Genomic DNA, 6,286 nt, shown 5'->3' with positions numbered 1-6,286 from the left:
AGTGGTGCTGGCCCCTACCCTGGGGGTCTTTAAGAAGAGGCTGGATGCCCACCTAGCTGGACTCGTTTGAGTCCCATTTCTCTTTTTGGGGTTTTTGTTGTTCTCCCGCCCTGGCGGGGGGTCGGGCTAGAAGATCTACTAGGTCCCTTCCGACCCTTAATCTATGAATCTATGAATCTATGAATCTATGAGATGTTCCCCATATCTGCCCAAGTCCAGAAGCTAGGACTTTCATGAACACCACCAAATAGCTCAAGAGCCGGCAACACCAAGTTTCTGGAAATCTCCCCTCTGGCTTCCCCATTAACATTGCTTGAACTATTTATTTTAAATGAGAGGGGAAGCCATTCACTCTAGCTCACACAGATGTCTGGTAGACACACTGGCTTTAGACCAGTCTAATGCAGGCACTGCAAGGACCTTGATGATTTAAACCTTAATGACAAAGGTTCCTGGAGAAGCAAGTCCTTTGCTAGAGGATGCTGAGCATGTTTGCCGGCAGGAAACGAAAGCCAAAGAGACCCCCAGTGCAAAGATACATTGTAGGACAGATGGCAACGTCAACAGAGGGGAAATGTCTAATGCAAGAGGACACAACTGCAGCGTCTGTGAGAATCTGATAAAGCTTTGAGAGACAGTAATGAAATAAGGACAGTACCAAGTGACACACTGGGTCGCAGCCAAGACGTCGTCACAAGCAAACAATGGAGCAGCGAGTACAAGTGAGGAACTCTAGGAAGACGAGCATGTGAACTTCAATCTGGCCCGTTTCCTACTTTGCATCCATGCAGCACCCTGCTCACCCCTGCCAGAACACAACCTCCTCAAACAAGAGGAAAGCTCACCTGATCGGGTTCATTTCTGAAAGCTCTTCCCTCCCGCGCTATTCAGCTGGTAAGTTGGGGCATGGAAAGGGTAGAGAGTAAAAGCCTGGAACCATTTATTCCAGAAGAGTAAAAGGAGATGGGACAGAATGGAACGCAATAATGCAGCGAAGCCCAATTGATTGCTGCTCTTTCCCATTTCCTCCAACAGAAAAGCAAGAGGGCACAAAGTACAACTGGAAGGCGGCGCGCTCCAAATGCTTTTTTTCAACGCAATACATTATTAACTCGGGGAATTCGCTGACGCGGGACATTATGGAGGGCGAGCGGCTTAGCCAGTTCCACACAACTCTGATCTGAGGCAGCAGCAGCTCGAGAGAAAGCTGACTCAGTTAGCTTCAGTGCAAGCGCTGGGGCACAGGCAGGGGAGGACGTAGCGAGGTACAGGGAAGAAGTTTCACCATGGAATAACCCAAGGCCGGTCCTATTGCTAGGCATTAGCACCAGTCGCAGTGAGTATTGCATCCCCTCACTGCAGGCCTGCATTTGGCACTATGGGAAGGCTACGTCTTCCTTTGCTGAAGCCTGCATTGTAGGCGCTTGTACATGTTGCGTATCGGTTACGTGCACATTACAATACAGCACGAAAACTTGACATTTCATTTTAGTTTAGTGGTGTGAGCAAATACATGCTGACCTTTTTTTTATCACGGTAGGTTCTGATTTATCGTGACAAGTTAGACCACCTCCGACATGTTTGAGTTGTACTGTGGCCAACTGTTCCAGCAGGTTTCCTTGTAGCGTGATACTTCCGTTACACGTTGTCCCAGGGAAAGAAGTAACGAAGGGTACTTACCAGCAGCAGGAGATGCAGGACAGCAGGGGCAGAATGCAGAGCCCGCGCAGCTCGTCAGCCGCCTCTTTATCCAATTACGGCCGGCCCATGACGTCAGCTTCAGATGCCGGGCGGCCGGCAAAAATAAAAATAGCGGCTGATGCCGTGGAGAGGGGGAGCAGCACGGGAGAGGAGCTGCAGCCACCACAGAAAGAGGAAAGGTTCCTCCCCACGAGACCCGCGGAGCCTGACAAGCTGGGGGCAGACACTGGCAGCACAGGGCAGAGCACCCCAACAGGAGCACGCATGGGACAGTGACGGAGGAACAAGCACGCCGGCCACAGGGAGGGAGCTAGAGCCGCACCCGGAGTCCTAGCAGACCCCAGGTGGGAGTGTCGGGATGACTGGGGCGAGGAGGACGCCGCACCAGGGGGAGAAGACCCCAGGAGAGCCCTGAGGGGCTTACAATGGGGGCGGGTATTGCCACCAGTCCCAGCCAGGCGGACGGGAAAGCAGGAGTGAATCCCGGAGGCGACAGGTCAGGAGTAAAGCAACCCCCTCCGCTAGAGCCTGGAGAAGGATAGTAAGGGGGCAGGGTACAGCCACGTCAGGAAGTGGATCACTATTCTATGTTTTGTTATTGCATTTTATTTAGTTGCCCCATGCGAAGAGGAATGGGGGAGAGTGCAGGTATCCCCAAGGAATGGGGCTGAGGAGGAGCTTCGGAAGGTTTTTTTGCGTTTCCCCGAAAGAAGGGGGGGAGGCAAGGAGGGCCGAGGGAGCAGGCCCACACGGCCGAACGTGGCTATAGGCTACAGGCATCTAGATGCCAAGCCGTAGGGCATTATCCCACCGGACAGGACGAGGCCAACAGACGGACGACGCACCGAAGGAGGCGTGAGGCCAGGGTGTAGGGGTGGTGGAGCCCCACGAATGACCGCCGGACGAACCACAGGCCACCGAGTACACTCGACGACCAATCCCGCCTACTGAGGAACACCAAGTCACGGCAGGAGAGAACGGGGGAGGTGACTCGAGGGGAAGACATCTACTCGGTCTGCAACGAGTCCGTAAGGCACTTTACGTCTACCACCAGAGCGAAGGTTGCCTGAGAGCGGCTATTCGAGGCCCGGCGGCCACACACGTATTCTCACACTACCACAGGAGCGCCTAGAAGCCCAACCAAGATCAAGGCCCCACTGTGCTGGCTGCTGTACCAACGCATGGTGCAAGACAACCCAGGGCCTTAAAGAGCATACAATCTAATTAAAATCAGGCAGGCAGAGGGTGGGAGAAAGGAAGGAGTGAGCATCCCTATGTTAGAGGGGCAAACTGAAGATGATTTAGCCCAGCAGGCTGTGGACGAGCTGGCAAATGATGCAGCCCCACTGCTCTACCTGCATGGCTTCAGTCTGATCTGGAATCGCACCATTTGCCTCTCACACACAGCTCACCTGCCTGTGCTCCTGCGACTAAGGAGGAACGGGCATCTTTCTAAAGACTGCAGTTGTATGGCAGGCTGCACAACTCCCCTTCTGAAACCTCAGTGGAGCCTTGAACTTCACCTGGCCTCTAGGATTTGGGCGCTAAGCCTTATTGATAATACACTGTATACCAGAAGCATCCTGGATGACTGCCTGAGCCCAACTACAAGGGGAAGGAAAGGATCCACGAGTGATCCATAAGGGTGTGAAGGAAGCCCGAGCTCTCACTCCCAGAGATGTGGCAGCCGCTGAATGCAATGGGGCTGTTTATGCAGCCGCTTTGCTTTGTTTTGTCTGGTGCAACTGGCCATGTAATTAATTTTTATCTATGGAGCTCCTGAGACTCCTTTGGTCCTTTTATAATTAGGTGTCTCAGTTTCAAGGACATCCAAGCCACGCACCAGAACTGAGCAGGCTGCTTATCTATCTCCCGACATCCTCCTTGGCCCCTTGCAGAGTCCCCGGCTGAAGGAGGACAGTCAGGTACCACAATCATGACGCATGTCATCAAAATTGCCAGGAAAAACATCATGGCCTTGCTGGGTGGACCTCAGTCTTGACAAAACCCTTCCCAGCCACTTCTAATATCAATCCTGACTCCAAGCCTTCTTGCCATTCCTATCTTGGGCTCACTCGTATGGCTAGCAAGTCTGGAGGTCTGGCACCCCATGGCTATTCCAGCCTTTTTCCAACTCACAACTCCTGACCCACAGCCCTCCCCCTCTTTTTTCATAGAAAAACAGTACTGGAAGATCTCTCATGAGGCTATCTCGTCCACTCCCACTCGCTCAAAGCAGGATCATCCCCATCTAAACCATGATGTTCAAGTGTTTGTCTAATCTGCTCCTCAAACTTCCCATGGCTTCTCTAGGCAATCTGTGCCCGTGCTTGACCACCTACACAGTGAGAAAATTCTTCCCAATATCCAATATAATGTGAGACCATTATTTCCTGCCCTATTCCCCGAGGCCAACGAGAATAATCGTCTACCACCAGCCTCTTTGAAACCATCCTTCATGTATATGAAGACAGTTATTAAATCCCCCTGTGGTCTTCTCTTCTGCAAAGTAAATAAGCCCAGTTCTTCCAACCTTTCTTGTAAATCATTTCCCCCGGATCCCTAATTGTTTTTGCTGTCTTCTTTCCAATTTCTGGAATACGGACTAGTGTTATGGGCTGAGTTCAACCTCAGTGAAATGAAGAGGGTATTAACCACCTCTCTTCTCACACAATTGTCAGAAATGCATAAGCTCCTATATGAAACACGGAGAGCTGAAACAATAGCAGCATTCTCCCAGAACACAAGCTTAGGTCCCCATTGCAAGGGGCTTCCATTACTTATTGTTTTAAGGGTTGTGTGTCCATTAGAGAGAGGCAGAAAGATCCAAGACCTAGAAAAAAAAACACTACAAAATCCAGGATACAGCCAGTGTAACCAAAGGTCCTTAGAAAATCCATTAGAGCAAGTGTGTGCATGCACTTTTTGGTTGGGAGCTGTCGGGAAAAGAGAGTTGGAACGGTGAAGAAAGCTAGTTTCGGGCTGTTTTATTTCTGCCGTTTTCAGGGAAACGGGACTTGGTATATTGCTTGCAAGCAAATGGGACTACCTGAGAGAGACGCTTGACATGATCACCAGGAACAACCTGCAAGACCTCAATCTTTCGGTCAAGTGCTGGGCTCAAATAGAAGAACAGGGTCTAGCAACAGGGCCTATGCACCGATTTCCTGAAGAGGATGAACAGCCTCCTCAATTGCAAAACCACAGCCCACCCCCAGCTTCCAACTTCCTACCAGCTCCCGGGGAGGAGGACACAGCTCCCGCTCTGCCTGGCACCCTGCCTGAAGGCTGTGATGTGGAGTGGAAGATTTCCTGGCGAGAGTCAGCACTTTCTCAGCCTACACTTGTTGGAAAGTTTAGCATTGCAAAACCTTCTCCCTGCATCCCCCTCTTCTCCTCCCCCTTCCCATAGCCCTGTTCACTAGTGACAGTCTATTCAGCTGAAATTTAATTAAAAGCATCTTCTCACAGGGGCTGCAGCCATCCAGAACCCAACCCACATGCTGATGCGTGCGCTCCTGCCCTGCAGAAGTCCACGATCAATTAATCGAGAGCCTCCTTCTGACCACTGCAAAAAACAAACTGAACTCGGGGCAAGTAAGCGGGTGGGAGCCGTGCGCACGAATAGAGCCCAGGTTTGCAACACTTCGGGAAGTCCCAGTAGCTTTTCACAGAGCAACACAGGTCATTTCCCTTTATACTCCTCATTTGTAAGGAATTTTAATGGCCTGGAGAAGAATTTTGTAAAGAGGGCAAGAGAGAATCACTGACGTCACCGTGCTCGCAGCAAAACCCAGGTGGGAGGGCATAAGGGGGTCTCTACAGAGTGCTTTGTTGGCAAAAAAAAAAAAAAAATCCCATTGCTGTTAGCCTAGTTCCACCCCATCAGCAGTAGCAGCGCGGGCAGCATCATGCAGGCAGGGCTGTAGCATCCACCAGCATTGCAAACACGGGGTCGCAAGCAGGTCTGTACAACACGCAGCTGAAATGCCAAGGGATGCTGGCATCTTATCTGCCCTAGCCAGACGCTGGGGGAGCTGCAGCTGCAGCGGCCGTACTAGGACACACACAGAGGCACAAAAGTTTCCTTCCAATATCAGCTGCTATTCAGGGCATGCTCTCTTCCCCTTGTCCGTGGCTACGGCATGCCTGCTACTGCTCTCAGCCAACGGCTTTAGGGTTCAGCTCAAGGGTTGGAGGCCTGCGTTAGGTTCAAACCCAGCTGCTGGCTTCTGAGGCTCTTTGCTATGTAGACACGACACTGAGTAACCTCTGTACCCTTCGAACAGATCTCCACCTTGCCTTGAAGAAGGAAGAGGTCCCCATGCTCAGCAAGGAAAGGGCAGACGGAGGAAGTTCAACCCAGCCCAGAGACTGGGCACGCATGTCTCGCGCTGGGTGTGCATGCCCAGATGTTCTGCTTTCCCACACTGCTGCCATCCCCTGGCAGGGAAGCTTTGCCAGCTGCAGAAACAGCAGCCCTTCCTCCCGAGAACTTGTGTATGCAAGAGCAAGCCCACTGTGGCTTGCAGGAGGGGGGAGCAGCGGAGCCTGTCTGCAGTGCCAGGCAAGCTCCCACTTTGTC

At 51.9% G+C, this 6,286-nt stretch overlaps 1 long non-coding RNA gene across 1 annotated transcript in view; it reads right to left on the bottom strand.

Moving 5' to 3' along the window:
* Nucleotides 1-5,006, bottom strand: part of LOC109295589 — a 28,951-nt gene extending 23,945 nt beyond the window's left edge. Inside the window, exon 1 of the long non-coding RNA XR_002096775.1 lies at nt 4,935-5,006. This is a non-coding gene — a long non-coding RNA (uncharacterized LOC109295589). The remainder of the gene's footprint in view (nt 1-4,934) is intronic.
* Nucleotides 5,007-6,286: the final 1,280 nt, after the last annotated feature.

The sequence above is a fragment of the Gavialis gangeticus genome, unplaced genomic scaffold, assembly GCF_001723915.1.
Source record: "Gavialis gangeticus isolate Ggan-Ray unplaced genomic scaffold, GavGan_comp1, whole genome shotgun sequence".
Lineage (NCBI taxonomy): Eukaryota > Metazoa > Chordata > Crocodylia > Gavialidae > Gavialis > Gavialis gangeticus.
The sequence above is the reverse complement of the archived record's forward strand: the minus strand, read 5'-3'. Positions and strand labels throughout refer to the sequence as shown.